This window comes from Eumetopias jubatus, unplaced genomic scaffold (genome assembly GCF_037043125.1).
Source record: "Eumetopias jubatus isolate StellerSeaLion01/CBP00866 unplaced genomic scaffold, mEumJub1_p1.0 scaffold_13, whole genome shotgun sequence".
Classification (NCBI taxonomy): domain Eukaryota; kingdom Metazoa; phylum Chordata; class Mammalia; order Carnivora; family Otariidae; genus Eumetopias; species Eumetopias jubatus.
In genome coordinates this window covers 31,469,261-31,494,478 of record NW_028274819.1, presented here as the reverse complement: position 1 = coordinate 31,494,478, position 25,218 = coordinate 31,469,261, and positions in this window count along the sequence as shown.

The window sequence follows — 25,218 nt, the reverse complement described above, 5'->3', positions numbered from 1 at the left end:
AGGACAAAATGAATAGAAATGTAGCTGTGATGCTGCTCGTAGTAGAAAAGAGTCGTGTTATTTTGGAGAAACATATAGCAAAGTAGAAATTATTTAAACATTGCAGAAGATATTATCGTCATCTTCCTAAAAATACACCGTGAAAATACAAAGTATAAAAGCTTAAGTGTGTTCTGATGAGAGGAATCACAAAAAGGGAATGGGTTCAGCTGTATTTAGAAGTTTGATAAAATTGACTTATTATTTTAAGTATACAGTCTAATGCAAAGGGAAATAAGATCTTTTAAAAATATAACCCAAAGTTGGAAGGAGTCAAATAAAATTTTAAATATGGGAGGAGCTTGAATAAAAAGTGTCTAGATGGCAAAAGGCAGAAGAATTTGACATTTTTATTAGTATACATATAAGAAGATATTTGAACTCATGTTTTAACTGAGAAGAGGAACAAATATAGGTTGGGTGTATTGCTTGTGGAAAGATGGAACAGTACTGAAAAATGGGACAAAGAAAGCAGAACACAACAGTTCTTACTCTATCACTGAAATATTAAAACCAAAAGAGCAGAAAATATTTCATTAAGGACTGAATGAAACTGAAGATGAAGGGATATTAAGGTAACATCAAGTACACTGATGAACTATTCTAGGACCAGAGGCTTGTAAGAACTAGTTGAAGACATAGAGGAAACTTGTCAGTAATTCCTGAAAGAATTGTGGAGAAGAGAAGTGGTACAGAAAGATGGGAATAAGAAAATGTGCATATGTTGACATACAGGACATGCACTTTTTAAATTTCTGTAAGGTTGATGCTGTTTCCTGTTGATATTTTCCTTTAATTTATTATTGTGTGATTGGTGTACTTTAGGAAAGATGACCATGATCACTATTCATATACATTGGGAAAGACTGCAGTTGTAAGAAAGTACAGAGAGATGTGGTTCCTAATCCTGGTTAATGCCTGCTGGACATCTTCCTGCCTCAAACTCAACACATCCAAAACTGAACTCTTGATCCTGATGCTCTCTCTTTATCTTATTAAATGGCACTATCCATCTACCTAATCATTGAGGCTACAAAGTAGGATGGCATTAGTCACCCTTTTTCCTCCATTTTCATCATTCTTCTATCCTAGCATTAATATTTCCCAATTTCATATCACAAACATTTCTCATACCATTTTCTTCCATCCTTCTTTAACCATACTGCTCTCAAAATCATTCCCTTTGAATATTGCTGAAGTTTCCAAACAGATATTCTTAGTTCTAGTTTTTTGGCTCTCAAAGCCATTATCTCTCTGGCTGCCAAAGGAATCAGCCTAATACAAATCCGTTCTCATCTTCTTCTTGGATGTCATCCTTCAAGGGGCCTTCATTGCTGCAAGGACAAATTCTAACCTTCTTAATGTGACACCAGTGGCCTCCATCATGCAATCATTACTTAAGTCTCTGGATTCAACTTTCACCACTTTCAGACTCCTATATATTTTTTTAAGGTTTTATTTAAATTCCAGCTAATATGTAGTGTAATATTAGTTTCAGGTGTATAATATAGTGATTGAACACTTCCATACATCACCCAGTGCTCATCAAAAGTACATTCCTTAATCCCCATCACCTGTGTCACCCATTTCCCCCCACCATCCACCTCCCCTCTGGTAACTATCAGGTTGTTATCCATGGTTAAGAGTCTGGTTCTTGGTTTGCCTCTCTCTTTTTTCCCTTTTGCTTATTTGTTTTGTTCCTTAAATTCCACATATGAGTGAAGTCACATGGTATTTGTCTCTCTGATGCACTTGCTTTGCTTAGCATAATACTATTAGCTCCATTGATGTTGTTGCAAATGGCAAGATTCATTTTTTTATAGTTGGGTGTGTGTGTGTGTGTGTGTGTGTGTGTATACACACACACACACATTTTTTATAGTTGAGTGTGTGTGTGTGTATATATATATACACACACACACATATACATACAATGGAATATTTCTTATCTTTCTTATCCACTAACCAGTCCATAGACACTTGGGCTGTTTCCACAATTTGGCTATTGTAGATAATGCTGCTATAAACATCAGGGTGCATGTATCCCCTTGAATTAGTATTTTTGTATTCTTTAGGTAAATACCTACTAGTGCCATTGCTGGATCTTAGAGTAGTTCTATTTTTAACTTTTTGAGGAAACTCCATACTGTTTTCCAGAGTGGCTGTACCAGTTTGTATTCCCACCAACAGTGTAAAAGGGTTCCGCTTTCCCCACATCCTTGCCAACACCTGTTGTTTCTTGTGTTGTTGATTTTAGTTATTCTAACTGGTGTGAGGTGAGAGCTCATTGTAGCTCTTATTCACATTTTCCTGATGATAAGTAATGTTGATAATTTTTTCACATGTTTGTTGGCCGTTTGTATGTCTTCTTTGGAAAAATTTCTATTCATGTCTTCCACTCATTTTTAACTGGATTATTGGTTTTTTTAGGCATTGAGTTTTATAAGTTCTTTATATATTTTAGATATTAACCATTTATCAGATATGTTATTTGCAAATGTCTTGTCCTATTCCATAGGTTGCCTTTGGTTTTGTTGATTGTTTCCTTCGCTATGCAGACACTTTTTATTTTGATGTAGTCCCAGTAGTTTATTTTACATTTTGTTTCCTTTGCCTCAGGAGGTATATCTAGGAAGAAGTTGCTATGGCTAATGTCAAAGAAATTACTGCCTGTGTTCTCTTTTAGGATTTTTATAATTTCCGGTCTCACATTTAGGTCTTTCATCCATTTTGAATTTATTTTTGTGTATGGTGTAATAAAGTAGTCCAGTTTCATTCTTTTGCATGTTGCTGTCCAGTTTTTCCAACACCATTTGTAGAAGAGACTGTCAGTTTTTCTATTGGATAGTCTTTCCTGCTTTGTCAAAGATCAGTTGACCACATAGTTGTGGGTCCATTTCTGGGTTTTCTATTCTGTTCCATTGATCTGTGTTTCTTTTTGTGCCAGTATCATACTGTTTTGATCACTACAGCTTCGTGGTATAACTTGAAGTCTGGGATTGTGATTCTTCCTGCTTTGTTTTTTGTTTTGTTTTGTTTTTCAAGATTGCTTTAGCTATTTGGGATCTTTTGTGGTTCCATACAAATTTTAGGATTGTTTGTTCCAGCTCTGTGAAAAATGCTTTTGGTATTTTGATAGGGATTGCATTAAATGTGTAGATTGTTATGGGTAGTGTAGACATTTTAACAGTATTTGTTCTTCTGTGAGCATGGAATGTCTTTCCATTTCTTTGTGTCATCTTCAGTTTCTTTCATCAGTGTTTTACAGTTTTCAGAGTACAGGTCTTTCACCTCTTTGACTAGGTTTATTCCTGGTATGTTTCGGTTTTGGGGCAGTTGTAAATGGGATTGATTCCTTAATTTTTTTTTCTTTTGCTTCATTATTGGTATATAGAAATGAAACCTATTTCCTTATGTTGATTTTGTATCCTGTGACTTTACTGAATTCATTTATCAGATCTAGCAGTGTTTTTGGTGGAGTCTTTTGGGTTTTCTATATATATAATATCATGCCATGTGTAAATAGTGAAACTTTTACTTCTTCCTTGCTAATTCGGATGCCTTTTATTTCTTTTTCTTGTCTGATTGCTGTGGCTACGACTGCTGATTCTAGGTTGAATAAAAGTGGTGAGAGTGGACATCCATGTCTTTCTCCTGACTGTAGAGGAAAAGCTCTCAGTTTTTCCCTGTTGTATGATGTTGGCTGTGGATTTTTCATATATGACCTTTATTTATGTTGAGGTATGTTCTAAACCTACTTTGTTGAGAGTTTTTATCATGAATGGATGTTATACCTACTTCGTTGAGAGTTTTTATCATGAATAGATGTTATACTTTGTCAGGTGCTTTTTCTGCATCTATTGAAATGATCACATGTTTCTTATCCTTCCTCTTACTGATGTGATGTATGATGTTGATTGATTTATGAATATTGAACCACCTTTGCATCCCAGGAATAAATCCCACTCAATCATGGTGAATGTGTGTTTTTGTTTTTTGTTTTCTTAATATTGTTGAATTTGGTTTGCTAGTATTTTATTGAGTATTTTTGCATCTATGTTCTTCAGGGATATTGGCTTGAGTTTTCTTTTTTTGTAGTGTCATTATCTGGTTTTGTTATCAGGATAATGCTAGGTTCATAGAATGAATTTGGAATTTTCCTTCTTTTTCTATCTTTTGGAATAGTTTGAGAATAATAGATATTAACTCTTTAAGTATTTTGTAGAATTCTGTGAAGCCTTCTGGTCCTGACTTGTATTTGTTGAGGGTTTTTTAATTACTGATTTAATTTCTTTGCTGGGTATCAGTCTGTTCAAGTTTTATATTTCTTCCTGTTCCATTTTGGTAATTTCCATGTTTCTATGAATTTATCCATTTCTATGTTGCCCAGTTGGTTGGCATATAATTTTTCATAATATTCTCTTATAATTGTTTGTCTTTCTGTGGTGTTGGTTATTTCTTCTCTCTTATTTGTGATTTTATTTATTTGGATCATTTCTCTTTTCTTTTTGATAAGTTGAGCTAAAGGCTTATCAGTTTTATTATTTTTTTCAAAGAACAAGCTCCTGGTTTCTTCTGTTCTACTGTTTTCTTAGTTTCTGTGTCATTTATTTCTGTCTTAATCTTTATTATGTCCTTCCTTCCACTGGCTTTAAGCTTTACTACTTTTTTCTATCTCCTTTAGGTGGAAGGTCATGTTGTTTATCTGAGATTTTTTTCTTGCTTCTTCAGGTAGGCGTGTATTGGTATATCCTTCCCTCTTAGGATCACTTAGATTTAAGGTTTCGGACCATTGTGCTTTCATTTGCCTCCATGTATTTTTTAAATGTCTTCTTAATTTCCTTGTTGACCCATTCGTTGTTTAGTAGCATGTTATTTAAGCTCCATGTATTTGTGATCTTTCCAGATTTTTTCTTGTGGTTGACTTCAGTTTCATAGTGTTGTGGTCAGAAAAATTGCATGTTATGGCTTCAATCTCTTTGTATTTGCTGAAGCTTGTTTTGTGACCTAACATGTGATCTACTCTGGAGAACGTTTTTTGTGTACTCGAAAAGATTGTGTATTCTGTTTTGGGATGGAATGTTCTGAATATATCTGTTAGGTCCATCTGGTCCACTGTGCCATTCAAAGTCATTGTTTCCTTGTTTATTTTCTGCTTATGATGATGATCTGTCCATTGATGTAAGTAGGGTGTTAAAGTCCCCTTCTACTATTGTATTATTATCAGTTAGTTCCTTTATGTTTGTTACTGTTTTATATATTTGGGTGCTTCCATGTTGGGTCTCTGACTTATATTTATATTCCAGAAATATACAACTACTTATTACATTTCTTTGCACATAGCCTAAAGAAATTTGTGTCTTGCACTTAAAGTATATTGGACTAGACTAGTATTTGGACTTTAAAGAGTCTGGTTTCAAATCCTGGCTCTACTGGTCATATGATGGTATTCACTTACTTATGAAATCTCAGCTTCCTCATCTGTAAACTAAGAATAGTGATATCTTTCCTCCCCGTGATCTGGAGGCTAAATGAAATCATGCTAATAAAGTTCAGAGTGTAATACCTTGACCACAGAAAATAATATGGCTATTTTTCTGATTTTCTGCTCAGAATGACTTTTTATTAAACAGGTTTTCCCAGAGAACAGAACCATTGGGATAGATACAGATATGTAGAGAGAGATTTACTAAGAGGGACTGACTCTTGTGATTATGGATGTTGAGAACTCCTACTATCTGCCATCTGCAAGTTGGAGACCCAGGAATGTCAGGTCCAAGTCCAAATCCAAAGACTTGAAAAACAGGGCAGCCAGTTGTGTCAGTCTCAATCTGAGTCTGAATGCCAGAGAACCTAAGCACTGATGTACAAGGGCAGGAGAAGATGGATGTCTCAGCTCAAGCAAAGAAGAATTTGCTCTTTCTTTGCCTTTTTATTCTATTCATACCCTCAACAAATTGGATGATGCTCATCTATATTGACAAAAGTGATCTTCTTTGCTTAGTCTATAGATTAAATGTTAATATCTTCCAGCAACACCTTCACAGATACACCCCAAAATAATGTTTTACCAGCTTGCTGGATATCCCTGAGCCAAGTCAAGTTGACACAAAAAATTAACTATCACAGCCTTTTTCTCCTATCTCTAGTCTGGATTATATTTCTTCTGCGCTATGATAATACCCGACACATAACGTTACTGTTGCATTTTAACTTTTGCTATAGATATGTTTCTGTCTCCTCAGTGTTTATATACTGAAGACCTAATCCCCAGTGTAATGGTGTTTAGAGATGAAGTCTTTGGGAGGAAATTAGGTTTAGATGGGGTCATGAGTCTGGAGTCCCCATGATGAAATTTGTACTCTTACCAGAAGAGGAAGAAACCAGAGCCCTTTCTTTCCACCAGGTGAAGATGCAGCAAGGAAACAACCATCTGAAAACCAGGAGGAAGACCTTCTCCAGATACTGAATTTGCCAACACCTTAATCTTGGACTTCTCAACCTCAAAAATGAAAAAAAAAATTTGTTGTTTAAGGTACCAAGTCTATAATATTTGTCATAGCAGCTTGAACCAGATAACACTGTTAAAATCTTTTTTCTTTATACATCTACAAACCCACCTAACTTCAAATTAAAAAACTGTACCTATATATTTAGCCTCTATACATGGTGCATTGCCTAGAACTAAGTGTTCTCTGGATATTTTCAAATGAATAAATAAATAAAGGAATGAATGGACACTGGAAATGCTGTCCTGCGGAAGAGGAAGTTGATTCTCTGTTGCCACAGTTAACATAATGTTGAAAAGTGAGGAGACAACTAAAATTTTTTAAAAAGAGCAGTTGCTGTGTTTCAAGAGCTATGCAGAAGATATTCCTTTTTACAAATGAGAAAATACAAGTGGGAGAAAGGCTAAGCTAAGCTGTTCATGGTCTCACAGGTAGACAGTGGAAAGTTTGACACATAATGCCCATTTTCACATACTCAAAGTCTATGAATGGGTTTTCTTAGCACACAAATATTTTTTTATAGTAATATTTCTAGGAAATTATTGGGCTTCTTTAGGAAACCTACAAGAAAAAATGGGAGACCAATAACAATCAAATATTTCCGTGTTAATAACCTCCCAACAACGTAGTTAAACCAATATAGAAAACTGTGTTTAAATTTAACAAATTAGGGCGCCTGGGTGGCTCAGATGGTTAAGTGTCTGCCTTCGGCTCAGGTCATGATCCCAGGGTCCTGGGATCGAGTCCTGCATCAGGCTCCCTGCTCCTTAGGAGCCTGCTTCTCTCTCTCTCTCTCTCTCTCCCTCTGTCTCTCATGAATAAATAAATAAAATCTTAAAAAAAAATCCCTATTTAAAAAAAATTTAACAAATTATTTTTCCTAAATTAAATAGATGTTAGTAAAGATGGAAAAAAATTCTATGTATTACAGGTTTTAAAATGATAAACTTTGGCACAGGGTGCTTCCAGAGGTATTAGATGTTCAGGTAAACTTCATATTTAAACACCAGAAGTAGGGAGCACTTCTATCAAGATGGCAGAGGAGTAGGGGACCTTATTTCAACCAGTCCCCTGAATTGAGCTGGAAAGCTACCAGATCACTCTGAACACCCACGAAATCAGCCTGAAATGTAAGAAGATATACCTGAATCTACAAACAATATCACCAGTGTTTGGTATTGAGGTACGAATGGGGAGCCGTGATACCACAGGCAGATATTTGAAGATAAACAGAAGGAGGAGGGAGCTGCCATAAGCGCTTGAGCCAGGAAGGTGAAATAACACAGGAGTGCAAAAGCCTCTGGCACTGGGGACCGGGCACAAACTTGCAGACCAGTAGCAGTGGGCAAAGGACTTGAAGGCAGGCCCCCATACTGAAACCTGGAGCTGCGGGGGTGTGTGTGTGTGTGTGAACTGGGGGAGGCTGGTGGTTTTAGAAGCACAAAGGGCAGAGACGTGCCTGGACCTGGAAGTCAGGGCTGGGAGTGCTGCTGTGGGGCGTGCAACCCAGGACGCTGCAGTTTTAGCAGCACAGACAGAAATGGAAACAGTGTGGCCTGGAGAGCTCACTGAAGAATAGACTGTGATCTTTCTGTTCTGAAGCAGAGGTTTGGAAACAGTCACTTCTGCTCTGACTCTCAGAAGAGACACAGAAGGCCTCCAGGGAAAGCCACCAGAGAACAAAAGCCCCCAAACCCGGTTGTCACTAAGCCCACCCCCCCCACAGGGGCAGGGCAACTCCACCCAAACAGGGTTGCCTGAGTAAGAGTGTGGCAAGTCCCACCCCAGAAGACAGGCTGGAAGAACAAGAGGCCAACAATCTTAAGGTCCCTATAAAACAAGTGCATCTTGCTTGGGTTGTGGTCAATAATTTGGACTCGGTACCTTCCCTCAACCACCCCTCAACAGAATGACTGAGAGGAGGAACCCCGAAATAGGAAAGACTCAGAGACTGTGACTTCTGCTAGATTTAAAATGGATATACATATAAGCAAGATGTCAGAAATAAACTTCAGGGTAACAGTTATGAAGCCAATGGCTAGAATGGAGAAATTGATTAATGGCAACAGAGAGTCTCTAAGGGCAGAAATGAAAGCTGAACTGGCAGAACTTAAAAATGCTATCAATGAGATCCAATCTAATCTACTCTAACAGCTAAAGTGAAAGAGGCAGAAGAACGAATTAGTGACCTAGAAGACAAACTGATAGAAAAGAAGGAACAGGAGGAGGCCTAGAACAAACAGCTTAAAATCCATGAAAACAGAATTAGAGAAATAAGTGACACATTGAAATGTTCCAATGTCAGAATTATTGGGATCCCTGAGGGGGTGGAGAGAGAGAGAGAGGACTAGAAGATATATTTGAGTAATTCATAGCTGAGAACTTCCCTCATCTGGGGAATGAAACAAACATTTGTTCCTAGAGGCAGGGAGGACCCCTCCCAAGATCAAGGAGAACAGACCAATGCCCCAGCATGTAATAGTAAAATTCACAAATTTTAGAACGAAGGAAATCATCTTAAGGGCAGTGAGGGGGAAGAGATTCCTTACATACAGAGGGAGAAACATCAGAATAACATCAGACCTATCCACAGAGACCTGGCAAGCCAGAAAGGGCTGGCAAGATATATTCAGGGTACTAAATGAGAAGAACATGCAGCCAGGAATACTTTAACTGGCAAGGCTGTCATTTAGAATGAATGGAGAGATGCAGAGCTTCCAAGACTGGCAGAAACTGAAAGAATATGTGACCACTGAGCTGGCCCTGCAGGAAATATTAAGGGAGGTTCTATAAAAGGAGAAAGACCCCAAGAGTGATATAGAAATTTACAGAGACAATCTATAGAAACAAGGACTTCACAGGCAACATGATGACAGTAATTTCATATCTTTCAATAATCACTCTCAACACGAATGGCCTAAATGCTCCCATAAAGTGGCACAAGGTTGCAGATTGAATAAAAAGAGAGGACCCAACCATATGCTGTCTAAAAGAGACTTATTTTGAACCTAAAGTTACATCCAGACTGAAAGTGAAGGGATGGAGATCCATCTTCCATGCCAATGGACCTCAAAAGAAAGCTGGGGTAGCAATTCTCATTTAAGACAAATTAGATTTTAAGCTAAAGGTTATAGTTAGAGACACAGAAGGACACTATATCATTCTTAAAGTGTCTATTCAACAAGATTTAACAATTGTAAATATCTATGCCCCCAACATGGGAGCAGCCAATGACATAAGCCAACTGTTAACCAAAATAAAGAGACATACTGATAATAATATATTAATCGTAGGAGACCTCAATACTCCACTCTCAGCAATAGATCATCTAAGCTGAAAATCAACAAAGAAACAAGAGCTTTGAATGACACATTGGACCAGATGAACCTCATAGATATATACAAAACATTCCACCCTAAAACAACAGAATACTTATTCTTCTCAAGCACACGTGGAACTTTCTCCAGAATAGACCACATACTAGGTCACAAATCAGGTCTCAACCAATACCAAAAAACTGAGATTATTCCCTGCATATTCTCAGACCAGAATGCTTTAAAACTGGAACTCAATCACAAGAAAAAAATTGGAAGAAATTCAAACACTTGGAAGGTAAAGACAACTCTGCTTAAGAATGTTTGTGTCAACCAGAAAATGAAAAAAGAACTTAAACAATTCATGGAAACCAATGAGAATGAAAACAAAACCTATGGGAGGCTATGTATTTCCTAAGGAGGAAATAGCCATCCAAGCGTCACTCAAAAAAAATAGAAAAATCCTGAATACACAAACTATCTTTACACCTCAAAGAACTGGAGAATCAACAACAAATTAAGCCTAACCCATGCACAAGAAGGGAAATAATTAAGATTAGAGCAGAGATCAATGAATTAGAAACCTGAAATACAGTAGAGCAGATCAATGAAAGTAGAAGCTGATTCTTTAAAAGAATTAATAAGATCAATAAACCACTGGCCAGACTTATCCAAAAGAAAAGAGAAAGAACCCAAATTAATAAAATTGTGAATGAAAGGGGAGAGATCATGACTAACACCAAGGAAATAGAAACGAAATTATTATTAACAATTCTATGCCAATAAGTTAAGGAACCTAGAGGAAATGGATGCCTTCCTGGAAACCTATAAACTACCAAGACTGAAACAGGAAGAAATTGACAATCTGAATAGACCAGTAACCTGTAACAAGATTGAAGCAGTGATCAAAAACCTCCCAAAAAACAAGAATCCAGGGCCTGATGGTCTCCCTGGGGAATTCTACCAAACATTCAAAGAAGAAATACTACCTATTCTCTGAAGCTGTTTCAAAAAAACAGGAACAGATGTAAAGCTTCTGGACTCATTTTATGAGGCAAGCATTACCTTGATCCCCAAACCAAACAAAAACTCCATCAAAAAGGAGAATTTCAGACCAATATCCCTGATGAATATGGATGCCAAAATTCTCAACAAAATCCTAATAGGATCCAACAATACATTAAAAGGATCATCCACCACAAACAAGTGGGATTTATCCCTGGGATGCAAGGGTGGTTCAACATTCGCAAATCAATCAATATGATAGAACACAGTAAGAGAGAAGAACCATATGTCCTCTCAATTGATGCAGAAAAAGCATTTGACAAAATACAACATCCTTTCCTGATTAAAACTCTTCAGAGTATAGGGATAGAGGGAACATTCCTCAAGTTCATAAAATCCATCTGTGAAAAACCCACAGCGAATATCATCCTCAATGGGGAAAAGATGAGAGTCTTAAGATCAGGAACATGTCAGGGATGCCCACTCTCACCACTATTGTTCAACATAGTGCTAGAAGTCCTAGCAACAGCAATCAAACAACAAAAATAAAAGGTATTCAAATTGGAAAAGAAGTCAAACTCTCTCTCTTCACAGATGACATGATACTTTATGTGGAAAACCCAAAAGACTCCACCCCCAAATTACTAGAATACAGTAATTCAGTAATGTGGCAGGATACAAAATCAATGCACAGAAATCAGTTGTTTTCTTATACACTAACAATGTAACTGTTGAAAGAGAAATTAGAGAATTGATTCCACTTACAATAGCACCAAAAACCATAAGATATCTTGGAATAAACCTAACCAAAGAAGTAAAGGATCTATCCTCTAGGAACTATAAAACATTCATGAAAGGAATTGAAGAAGACACAAAGAGATGGAAAAACATTCCATGCTCATGGATCAGAAGAATAAACATTGATAAAATGCCTAAGCTGCCCAGAGCAATCTATACCTTCAGCATCATCCTGATCAAAATACCAATGGCATTTTTCAAAGAGCTGGAACAAACAATCCTAAAATTTGCATGGAATCAGAAAAGACCCCGAATTGCCAAGGAAATGTTGAAAAACAAAGCTGGGGACATCATGTTGTCTGATTTCAAGCTATATTACAAAGCTGTGGTCACCAAGACAGCATGGTACTGGCACAAAAACAGACACATATACCAATGGAATAGAATAGATACTTCAGAAATGTACCCTCAGCTCTATGGTCAACTAATCTTTGACAAATCAGGAAAAAATATGCAAAGGAAAAAAGACAGTCTTCAGTAAATGGTGCTGGGAAAACTGGACAGTATATACAGAAGAATGAATTTTGACCATTTTCTTAAACCATACACAAAAATAAACTCAAAATGGATGAAAGACCTCAATGTGAGACAGGATTCCATCAAAATCCTAGAGGAGAACATAGGTAGTTATCTCTTCGACATTGGCAACAGCAAATTCTTTCAAGACATGTCTCCAAAGGCAAGGGAAACAAAAGCAAAAATGAACTTTTGGGACTTCATCAAGATAAAAAGCTTCTGCACAGCAAAGGAAACAGTCAACAAAACAAAGAGGCAACCCACGGAATGGGAGAAGATTTTTGCAAATGACACTACAGACAAAGGGCTGGTATCCAAGATCTATAAAAAACTTAAACTCAACACCCAAAAAACAATCAAGTCAAAAAATGGGCAGAAGATAGGAAAAGACACTTCTCTGAAGAAGACGTACAAATGGCTAAACGACACATGAAAAAAATGTTCATCATCATTAGCCATCAGGGAAATTCAAATCAAAACCACATTGAGATACCACCTTACACCAGTTAGAATGGCAAAAATGGACAGGGAAAGAAACAACAAATGTTCGAGAGGTTGTGGAGAAAGGGGAACCCTCTTACACTGTTGGTGGGAATGCAAGTTGGTACAGCCACTTTGGAAAACAGTGTGGAGGTTCCTCAAAAATTTAAAAATAGAGCTACCCTATGACCCAGCAATTACACGACTGGGTATTTACCTCAAAGACACAGATGTAGTGAAAAGGAGGGCCACATGCACCCCAATGTTCATAGCAGCAATGTCCACAGTAGCCAAACTGTGGAAAGAGCCGAGATGCCCTTCAACAGAGGAATGGATAAAGAAGATGTGGTCCATATATACAATGGAATATTAGTCAGCCATCAGAAAGGATGAATACCCAACTTTTGCATCAACACGGGTGGGACTGGAGGAGATTATGCTAAGTGAAATAAGTTAAGCAGAGAAAGTCAATCATCATATGGTTTCACTTATTTGTGGAACATAAGGAACAGCATGGAGGACATTAGGAGAAGGAAGGGAAAAATGAAGGGGGAGACATCGGAGGGAGAGATGAACCGTGAGAGACTATGGACTCTGAGAAACAAACAGGGTTCTAGAGGGGAGGGGGGAGGGGGGATTGGTTAGCCCGGTGATGGGTATTAAAGAGGGCACGTACTGCATGGAGCCCCTGGGTGTCATACACAAACAATGAATCATGGAACACTACATCAAAAACTAATGATGTACTGTATGGTGACTAACATAATAATACAACTAATAAATAAACAAGTACCAGAAATATTTTTTCTCCCAAAATACCAAACTTTATCTAATAAATCTTGAGAAAAACATGCTTAAGTTACAATTAAAGTAAAAAATCCTCTGACCATATTACACAGGTATCATTTCATTAAATTATCAACATTTCCAGATAAATAGCACCGAAAATTAGATTTTAATAGGAACAAGCCCCGAGATAAGATTTCATTCTGAAGTCACTTATAGAATAATGAAATCAGGAGCTCTCATGAGTCTTATATTTTGTGGGGATTTGTGCATGTAAGTATATTTTTCCAATAAAATATTACTTTCAGTATCAAATGATGAATGTCTAATTACTTACTTATAAATTTTGTCATTTATGTAAGCTGCTCAAAGACCAGGAGAGATCCTAGTGCTCTGTTACACAAAGTATGATGTATGGAACAGCAGGAATGGTAAACCCTAGGAGCTTGTTAGAAATGCAAACTCTTAGACCAGACCCCAGATACACTGAATCTGCATTTTAACAAGATCCCAGGTTAGTTGAGAACACTAGATAACTGCGTGGCACTGTTCTGGAGCACCTGACTTGGTTATGGCCTCAATTTTCCTTCCCTACTGTCTAGAATTTTCTATTTTATATAGGTTCTCCCCACCATTGGCGGATTTCTCTACCTGATTTTTAAATGAGTTCTTTGGCAAGAATATACAATTGTTTTTAGTTATAATTAAATGTGGGTGGGCTCTAGGGATACTGCATGAAAGGTACATAGATCTCTTAGCATCTGTTATTCACAGATTCACTCTTCCCAGATGCCTGCTTTGAGATCAGATCTAGGGATATGTACACAACATGCCAACATAAATTGAAAGGTGAAAAAAATTGAACATATATTTTCTTTGGTATGGTGCATGATATTAGGCAGTATTACAGACTCCTTTTGTAATCAACCTTTTGGAGTTAGAATAAGACTGAATATCAGGAGGAATCAGGTCACTGCTCTGGCAAGAAATATGATCTGCAGGATGACTCAGAACTCAGCAGAACATGGTCCTTCTCAGTTTAACCTCTTTGCAGCTTTGAGCTGGCTATACCATCTGTATCAGTCAAATGTTACTGTGTAACAAGCACAACAAATATAATTTATTAGTTCCTGACTCAGTGAGTAAACAATTTGGACTGGGCTCAGTTGAGCTATTGTATTTATCTTGCCTGGGTTCACTCAATCCACTGTAATTAGCTTGTGAGTCATATGAGAGTTGATTGATCCTGGATGGCCTTATCCATGTCTCACTATTTGCTGGGGTGAATATGCTACATGCATTTAGTAGGTTAACTCAACCTTTTATACATGGCAACTAGGTTCCAAAAACCGTAAGTCCCAGTGTACAAGCACTTTTCAAGATTTTGCTTTCATCATGCTTCCTAATGTTTCACTAACTAAAGCAAGTCACAATGCCAAGTCTAGATTAAGGGAGTAAAGATAAAGATTTTTCTCACTTAATATAAAGAGATGCTGTGAAATGCTGTGGCCATTTTTTTTTCTGAGTTTACCACATCATCTCTCTATTCCAAAATATTGAGTGTGTTTTAACTTGTACCTCTTTCTATTTAAGCACATTTCTGTTTTCAGAAGAGAGCCCTATGACAATGAAACTATTAGAGGACAGAGATAGCCATAAGAGCTCTCAGACCACAGAATATTATGAAGAACAGATGTCATGACTTCGACCTAAATCAGGAAAAGGTACTTTGTTATTTACTCTGAAAGTCCACTTCCCTGGTTTTACTCTGGGAAATCTGCATTTCTGAGTGGAATTCTATTTTGTTTTGTTTATTTCACTTCTGTTGCTTCAATAAAATCTGCACCTGTTTGTTCTGGCATTGAGCGCAGCTGTCTGCTCTGTAACAATATTTCCTGCCTGGGTAGCTGAGCTGTCTCTCAGTAGCAAACACCTTTGTCAGCGTTGGTGGGAAATGAGCATCTTGGCTAATCTGGGTGCTTCCCCTTGGACTTGGAGAAACAAGACATAATAGGAAGTGTTTGACTTCCAAATTCATACTGTGAGAAGTTTCCTAAGATACACAGTGGGTGAGAACAGAGTCAAAGAGGAACTGGGTAGTGCATGATATGAAAAGGAATTAATAATTGATGTGACTTATGAGGTAGACAGAAGAAAATATTCCAAGAGACTTTGTATCACAGTAACCATGTAAACAAAACTTTTATAGTTGATATGATGGAAAGTACCTGATAATATGTGAATGGATTAAAATTTTTTGGATTGGTGCTACGTACCTGACATATTGATAGACCCTATTACATGATCAATATATGATGGGGATTATAATTGGGGTTGTTTTTGAGATTTATCCAGATTATTGCATTTATCAGTAGTTTGTCCCTTGTTACTGAGTATATTCTGTTGTATGAATATCCTACAACTTGTGTTTCCATTTACTGACATTTGAGCTCTTTCTAGTTCTTGACTATTATGAATAAAATTGCTATGAATAATTTTTTATGAATTTTATTGTATATGTAAATTTTAATTTCTCTTGAGTAAGTATCTAGGAGTAGAATTTAGGTTATATGAGAAATGTGTAACTAACTTCACAAGAAACTGCCATACTGTTTTCCAAAGTGATTGTACAATTTTTTACCTAGGTATGTATGAAAGTATTGCTTTTTCTGTATCATTAATTAAACTTGGCATCGATAATCTTTTTAATTTTAGTTATTCTGGTAAGTATGAATTAGTATCTTAGAGTAGTTTTTTTTCCTATGAGTGCTTGTGGTATATTTATTTATGACAGTTTTATATCTCAATTACATATATTTTTTAAAAAATTTAATTCCAGTATAGTTAACATAGTGTTATATTAGTTTCAGATGAATAATGTAGTGATTCAACAGTTCTCTACATTACTCAGTGCTCAACATGGTTAATTGTACTCTTAATCCCCTTCACCTATTTCACCCATCCCCCCACCCACTTCCCCACTGGTAACCATCAGTTTGTTCTTTATAGTTAAGAGTCTGTTTTTTGGTAGGTCTCTTTTTTTGTTTGTTTCATTTGTTAAATTTCACATATAAGTAAAATCACATGGTATTTGTCTTTCAAAGAGGAAATCAAAAGACATGGAGACAAGTGAAAATAAAAACACAATGGTTCAAAATGTTTGGGATGAAGCAAAACTATTCTAAGACAGAAGTTTATAGCAATACAAGCCTGCCTCAGGAAGCAAGAAAAATGTCAAACAACTTTACTTTATACTTAAGGGAGCTAGAAAAAGAAGAACAAACAAAACCCCAAACCAGTAGAGGGAGGAAAATAATAAAGATTAGAGCAGAAACAAAATAGAAACAAAACAAAACAAAACAAAAACAATAGAAAACATCAATAAAACGAGGAGCTGGTTCTTTGAAAAGATCAAAAAAATTGATAAACCTTTAGCCAGACTCATCAAAAGAAAAAAAGAGAGGACTCAAATAAGCAAAATCATAGAAGAAATGATTAAACTCCTATAAAATATAACCTCCTGAAATTGAACCAGGAAGAAATAGAAACTTAGACCAACTCCCAACATTGAAATTGAATCAGTAGTCAAAAAACTCCCAAGAAACAAAAGGCCAGGACCAGACAGCTTCACAGGTGAATTCTACCAAACATTTGAAGAAGAGTTAATGCATACTCTTCTCAAACTAGTCTAAAAAATAGAAGAGGACAAAAAGCTTCCACATTCATTCTATGATGACAGCATTACCCTGACACTAAAACCAGATAAAGACTTCACTAAAAAAGAGAACTTCAGGCCAGTATCTCTAAATATAGGTGAAAAAATCCTCAACAAAATATTAGCAAACTGAATCCAGCAATACATTAAAAAAAAAATCATTCACCATGATCAAGTGGGATTTATTCCTGAAACCAAGGCTGGTACAATATTTGCAAATCAATCAATATGATAAATCATATCAGCAAGAGAAAGGATAAAAACCATATGATCATTTCCATAGATGCAGAAAAAGCATTTGACGAAGTACCGCATCCATTCATGATCTCTCATAGTAGATTTAATTAAAACTACTATGCATTACCATGGTCATTAACTATTTTGAGCTTCTTTTCATGTAATTAATGGTCATTTTATATCTTCAAATATTCTGTGAATTTTTTATTGAGTTGTCTGTCTTCATTTTATTAACTTGTAAGGGTCTTTTTTTGCATACCACTTTACCACTTATATGTAAGTGTGTATGTATATGTTGTCAACCTTAAAAATAGCCTCTTAGTTTACTAGCAAAATGAGTTTGTTTGGTGATAGCAGAGGAATTGCAATTCAGGACATGCAAACTATGGCAAACATGGAGTGTTTTTTACAGATGAAAAGAAGAAGCTAGGAGCATTCAGGGTTGTGGTGACTTCCCATTGGCTGAGTTGTAGCAGTTCTTATTGGTTGGGTTGTTTCTGAGCAAGGACAAATCTTCCTTTCTTTTGCTTGACAAGTGGTACATGAGTGAGAGATCCCCTTACAGGACTTCCTGACTCCATTTTGAATGAAGTTTTCCATTACTCATTTTCACAATATGTATGTGTTATATCATGTAATATATGTATATATATATACATATACACATATGTGGCAAATCTTTTCTAACAGTCTTGGCTTGCCTTTTTTCTTTTCTCTCTTTCCTCAATGATGTAATTGGAAGCTTAGAAATTTTAAAGTTTAGTGGAATTCATGTTATTACTTTTTAATACTTCTTTTCGTGTCTCAAGAAAACTTGGCATAATACAGGGTTGAAAAAACTTTTCCCTGTGTTTTCTTCTATAAAGTTTACAATTTTAGCTCTTATGTTTTATTCTATACTACATTTCAGGTTACTTTCTATGTAGAGTGTGAGGGAGGAGTCCAAGTTCTTTTGGTGAAAAGACTATATTTTCACCACTGAAATTTTCTGGTACCTTTATCAAAAATCAATTGGTATGTACTGATTTATGCCTTGATTCTCTATTTTATTCCACTGCTTTACTTCATACTTGCTCTAGTTTAAATGCCAACATTGTTTTGATAATTACAGACTTGAAAACAGATAGTTTAAGAACTTCCTTTTTCCTTCCTTTTAGAATTTTAGAATTTTGTTGTCTATTGTGAAGTCCATGAGATACCTTGCTAAATTTGTTTATGCAATCTAGAAGTTTGTTTTTTTATGTTCCTCAGAATATTCTATAGAGTTAATCACTTCATTTGTGCGTACATTAACATATGTTTTCCTGTCCTGACTTCATGTTTCTTTATTACTTTTTCTTTCTTACATCTCCGGTACAGTATTTAATGAAAGTTAAGAGAATGAGGAGTATCTTTGCCTTGTTCCAATTTTTAAGGGGGAAACATTCAGTCTTTAGCCATTAAGGATGATGCTAGCTGTAGTTTTATTTATTTATTTATTTATTTAAATGCTGTTTACCTAGTTAAAGAGGTTGCTTTCTATTAATAGTTTTCTTAAATTTTTTCTCATGAATGGGTATTGAATTTTGAGATGACTATTTGCTCTTCTCATTAGTTCTGTTATGGTAGTGAGTTACATTGATTTTTTTTTTTTTAGGCTGTGTGTTAGATGATTTTTTTTCTTTTTTTTTCTTTAAGCTTTTATTTATTTATTTCAGAGAGAGAGAATGAGAGATAGAGAGCACGAGAGGAAGAGGGTCAGAGGGAGAAGCAGACTCCCTGCTGAGCAGGGAGCCCGATGTGGGACTCGATCCCGGGACTCCAGGATCATGACCCGAGCCAAAGGCAGTCGCTCAACCAACTGAGCCACCCAGGCGCCCTACATTGATTGATTTTTAAATGTTAAACCAACCTTGCATTACTGCAATCAATTGCATTAGGAAATGATGTGTAATCCTTTCACATATTGCTACATTCAGTATTTTAATATTCTGTTGAATTTAATTTACTAGCATTTTGTTGAGAAATCAATTTGCAACTGATTGGATACTTTTATGTAATATCCTTGTCAAGTTTTAAAATCAAGTTATTTTGGCCTTATAGAATTAGCTGGGAATGTTTCTTCTGTCTCTGGCTTATAAAGAATTGTATAAAATCAATTATTTTTTTCTTAAATATGTATTAAAAGTTATTGGTAAAATGATGTGGACCTGGAAGTTAAAGTGCATTATTTTGCATTAAATGTCTTTAAAAATAGATTTAGGGCTATTCAGAATTTGTATTTCCTCCTGATATTGTTCTAAGTTGTGTTTTTGAGGGAATTTGTCCTTTTTATTGAAGTTATTAAATATATTAGCATAAAGTTTTTAAAAATATTCCCCCGTAAATCTTTCAGTGATTGTAGTATCTGTGTTGATATCCCTCTCCCATTACTAATGTTATCAATTTATGTTTTCTTTATCTAATTTAAAATTATTCTAGCTGGGGTCTTATCAATTTTATTAACATATTTAAAGAAGTAAATTTGACCTTTAAAATTTTATTTTCTATTTCATTGATTGGTTTTTTATTATTTGCTTCAATTTATTTACTAAGTTGTTTTTCTCCTAGACTTTTGAAAGTAGAAACTTAGATAAATGATTTTGCATTGTGCTTTTTCTCCTAATATAAGTATTTAAAACTATAATATTTCCCTCTAACCACTGCTTTTGCTTGCTCCTATAAATTTTGATGCTATTTTCATTGTCATTTCCACCACCAATGCAAGAGATTCCCCTTTCTTCATATCCGTGCCAACACTTGTTTCATGTGTTGTTGATTTTAGACATTTTGACAGGTGTGAGGTGATAGTACATTGTAGTTTTGATTTGCATTTCCCTCATGATCAGTGATGTTGAGCATCTTTTCATGTGTCTGCTGGCCATCTGTATGTCTTCTTTGGAAAAATGTTTATTGAAGTCCTCTGACCATATTTTAATTAGAATATTTTTGTTTTCTGTGTTTTTTTTTTTTTTTTTTGGTGTTGAGTGGTAGAAGTTCTTTGGATATTAACCCCATATCAGATGTATCATTTGCAAATATCTTCTTCCATTTAGTAGGTTGCCTTTTTGTTTTATTGATTCCTTCACTGTGCAAAATCTTTTTATTTTGGTGTAGTTCCAGTAGTTTAATTTTGCTTTTGTTTCTATTGACTAAAAAGACCTATCTAGAAAAATGTTTTTATGGTCAATGTCAAAGAAGTTACTGCCTAAGTTTTCTTCTGTGAGTTTTATGGTTGTAGGCCTCATGTTTAGGTCTTTAATCTACATTGAATTTATTATTATGTCTGGTATAAGAAAGTTGTCCAGGGCGCCTGGGTGACTCAGTTGGTTAAGTGACTGCCTTCGGCTCAGGTCATGATCCTGGAGTCCCAGGATCGAGTTCCGCATCGGGCTCCCTGCTCAGCAGAGAGTCTTCTTCTCCCTCTGACCTTATCCCCTCTCATGTGCTCTCTCTCTCTCATTCTCTCTCTCAAATAAATAAATAATATCTTTTAAAAAAGTTGTCCAGTTTTATTCTTTTTTCATATAGCTGTCCAGTTTTCTCAGCACCATTTATTGAAGAGACTATCTTTTTCCCATTGTATATTTTTGCCTTCTTTAATTGATCATGTAAGCATGGGTTTATTTTGGGGGTCTCTATTTTGTTCTCTTGACCTATGTGTCTGTTTTTGTGCCAGTACAATACTGTTTTGATTACCACTTTGTAGTGAATCTTGAAATCTAGGATTGTGGTATTTCTAGCTTTGTTCTTTCTCAAGATTGCTTTGGCTATTCAGGTTTTTTGTGGTTCTACACACATTTTAGGATTATTCTAATTCTGTGAAAAGTGTTGCTAGTATTTTGATAGGGATTGCATTAAATCTGTAGATTGTCTTGGGTAGTGTAAATTTTAATAATATTGATTCTTCCAATCCATGAGCATGGGATATCTTTCCATTTATTTATATCATCTTCATTTTTTTAATCAATTTTTTATAGCTTCTTTTATTCTCTTACAGTGTTCTTTAATCTCTTGTACTATTCTTTACCTCATAATCTATTTCTGGTATTAATAGAGCCACCATGTATTTTTTTATTTCAGTACATTTATGTCTTTAGATATCAAGTACATCTTTCATAGATAGCATATAGTTCACTTCTACTATTTTATTCAGTCTGACATTTTCTTAATTTTAATCATTCTTTAGTCTCTTTACATTTAATGTAATTATCAGTGTGATTAAGTTTGAGTCTGCCAAGTTGCTATTTGATTTTTACTTTTCCCTTTTGTTTTTTGTTCCTCTTTTGCTCCTTTCTTGACTTTGTTTAGGATAATCAAAAAAATTTCTTTTACTTCATTTTATCTGTTTGTTTCTTGTTTTTTTCCTTATTATTTGCTCTAGGGCTCAAAATTTGCAATCTTATCAGAGGCCAGAGACAATATTATTTATCATTTCCTTTATACCTGACACAGAACACTTCCTACTGAATATTTTCCACTTTATTTATATATTCTTTATTATGTTCAGTTAGCCACTGTATAGTGCATAATTACAAGTCCTAGCCTCAGCAGACAACAAAAAGAAATAAAAGGCATCCAAATTGGCAAAGAAGAAGAAGTCAAATTCTCCCTCTTCACAGATGACACGATACTTTATGTAAAACCCAAAAGACTCCACCCCCAAAGTACTAGAACTCATACAGCAATTCAGCAATGTGGTAGGATACAAAATCAATGCACAGAAATCAGTTGCTTTTCTATACACTAACAATGTAACTGTAGAAAGAGAAATTAAGGAATCAATTCCATTCACAATAGCAACAAAAACCATAAGATACCTAGGAATAAACCTAATACTTTTCACTTTAAACAGTATATTCCCATTTACTCATCACCCTTCATTTTTGCTATCATACTTATCTTTTGTCTGTCCATCTGTTATAAAGCCTGTCTCACCAATGTTATTCTTATAACTTTAAACAACCAAACATCTTTAAAAGAAATGACAAGAACAAAAAAATTATACTTATATTTGTTTATCAAAATTAATGGAATGCAGAAAATGTAGTGTTTAGATGGAAAATTATAGTATTAATGTATATATTAGAAAGAAAGAAAGATGTAAAATAAATAATCTAAGTTTACACTTTAGGAAACTAGAAAAAGAAATGCAAATTAAACCCAAAGTAAGCAGAAGACATAATAAAAATTACAGCATAAGTCAATGAAATTGAAAACAGAAAATCAATAGCAGGAACCAATGAAACCAAAAACTGTTTTTTTTTTGTTTTGGTTTGGTTTGGTTTGTTTTGGTTTTGGTTTTTTTTTTTCTCCTAAGTACTTTGGAATTTTCCAACTATCTTTCTGTTAATGATTTCAAGTTTAATTACATTGTGGCCTGAGAGCAGACATTGTGTATTTTTCTAACATTTTAAATTAATTATTGCATGTAAATTTATGAAAATGTGTCTTATCTTGGTGAATGTGGCATGTGAGCTTGAGAATAATGTGTATTCTACCATTGTAGGATGATGTAATCTATACAAGTCAGTTATGTCTAATTGATTGATGGTGTTCTGTCAACTATGTTCTTACTGATTTTCTTCCTGTTCTATCTGTCCATTTCTGATAGAAAACTGTTGAAGTTCCCAGCTATAATAATGAACTTATCTCTTTGTCCATGTAGTTTTATTAATTTTTGTTTCATGTATTTTGACACTTAGCTGCTTACACATTAAAGGTTTTTATATTTTTTTGGATAAGTGACCTCTAAATCATTATGTAATACCTCTTTTTATCCTTGATAACTTTTCTCATCTGAACTCTGCTGTGTCTGAATTTAATATAGCTACTCTTGCTTTCTTTTGATTAGTTAACAAGATATATTTTTTCCATTTATTTACTTTTTAATCTATAAGCATCTTTACTTTTAAAGTAGGTTTCGTATAGACAACATGTGGTTGGGTCTTGCTTTTTGATCTACTCTGATGATCTTTGTCTTTTAATTGGTACATTTAGAGCATTGACATTCAAAGTTATTATTGGTATAGCTGGATTAATACCCAAAATATTTGTTATTTTTTCTATTAGCTCTTTGTTTCTATTTTTGTCTTTTATTCTTTCTATGCCTTTTGTGGTTTTTAACTGAGCATTTCATATAATTCAGTTTTCATTTAGCATATCAGTTGTATTTCTTTTTACCTTTTTACTTTGTTTTAGTGGTTACCATAGAGTTTGAAAATAGACTTCCAAGTATTCTAAGGCCAGTTTCAAATAACACTATATTTTTTCATTGGTCTTGTACCTTAAAATAACAAAATAATCCTAATTCTTCCCTCCTATCCCTTGTATTATTACTGTCATTCATTTCACTTATTGAACATACATATAGATACATTCTTACATTCGAGTATTATATAATCAAGTACGTTTTGCTATTATTTTTGAACAAATGGTTATCTGGTATTTAAGAATAAGAAAAATAAGTTTCTATTTTTTATTTTTTGCTACTCTATGTAGATCTGAGTTTCTGAGCTGTATCATTTTATTCCTCTCTAAAGAAATTCTTTTAACATTTCTTGAAAGTCATGTCTATGCGTAACAATTTTTTTCAATTTTTGTTTGAGAAAGTATTTCTTCAATTTGAAGGATAAGTTCTTGGTTGGTGTTTTTTTTTTTTTCCTCAACATTTAAGTATTTCACTTCACTCCCTTGTTTGTATGGTGTTTGAGGAAAAATTTGATTTAATTCTTTGCTCTTATTTAGGTAAAGTGAATATCTTTCTACTTCCAGGATTTATTCTTTATCTTTGATTTTACATAGTTTGTATATTATATAACTAGGTGTAGTTGTCTTTTGTGTTTGTGTGTGTGGCATTTTTTTCTGCTTTGGGTTCTCTGAACTTCCTCCACCTGTAGTTCAATATCTGACATTAATTTGAGGAAACTCTCAGTCATTGTTGTTTTAAATGTTTCTTCTGCTTCTCTCTCTATTTCTTCTCCTTATGGCATTCTCTTGATATGTATGGTGCACTTTTTGTAGTTGTCCCACAGTCCTTGGGTAGTCAATTGTGGGTTTGGTCTTTTTATTTTTTTAAGTCTTTTTTTTTTCTCTTTGCTTTTCAGTTTTGGCAGTTTCTATTGAGATATCCTCAAGATCAGAGATTCTTCACCTGTGTCCAATCTACTAATAAGCCTATCAAAGGTGCTCTTTAATTATGTTACAGTGTTTTTGATCTCTAGCATTTCTTTTTGGTTCTTAAAATTTCCATCTCTCTGCTCATATTGCTTATCTGTTATTGCACGGTGTCTAATTTATCCATTAGAGTCTTTAGCATATTACTTATAGTTGTTTTAAATTCCTAGTCTAATAATTGTAACATCCCTATTATATCTGACTCTCATTCTGATACTTGCTCTATCTCTTTAGAATATGTTTTTTCCCTTTTAGTATACCTTGTAATTTTTTTCCTGATAGCTGGACACGATGTAGTGGGTAAAAAAACTACTGTAAATAAGCCACAGTAATATGGCTGTGAGGTATGGGGGTAGGGAAAGCATTCTCCAGCTCTATGATTAGGTCTTGGACTTTAAGCGAGCCAGTGCCTCTGGACGGTGAACTTCATAGATGCTTCTCCTTTGTTTTTCACCCCTTAGGTGGGATAGGATGGATAGAGTTGGCTGTAGTTGCATATTTCCCTTCTCCCATGTGAAATGCTAGAACCAACTGGAGTTGATTATGTCCCTTTCCCCTGGTCAGTTAGGCTCTGATAATACCCCAACAGGTTAGGCTCTAGTTAACTAGTTTGCCCATAGGATAG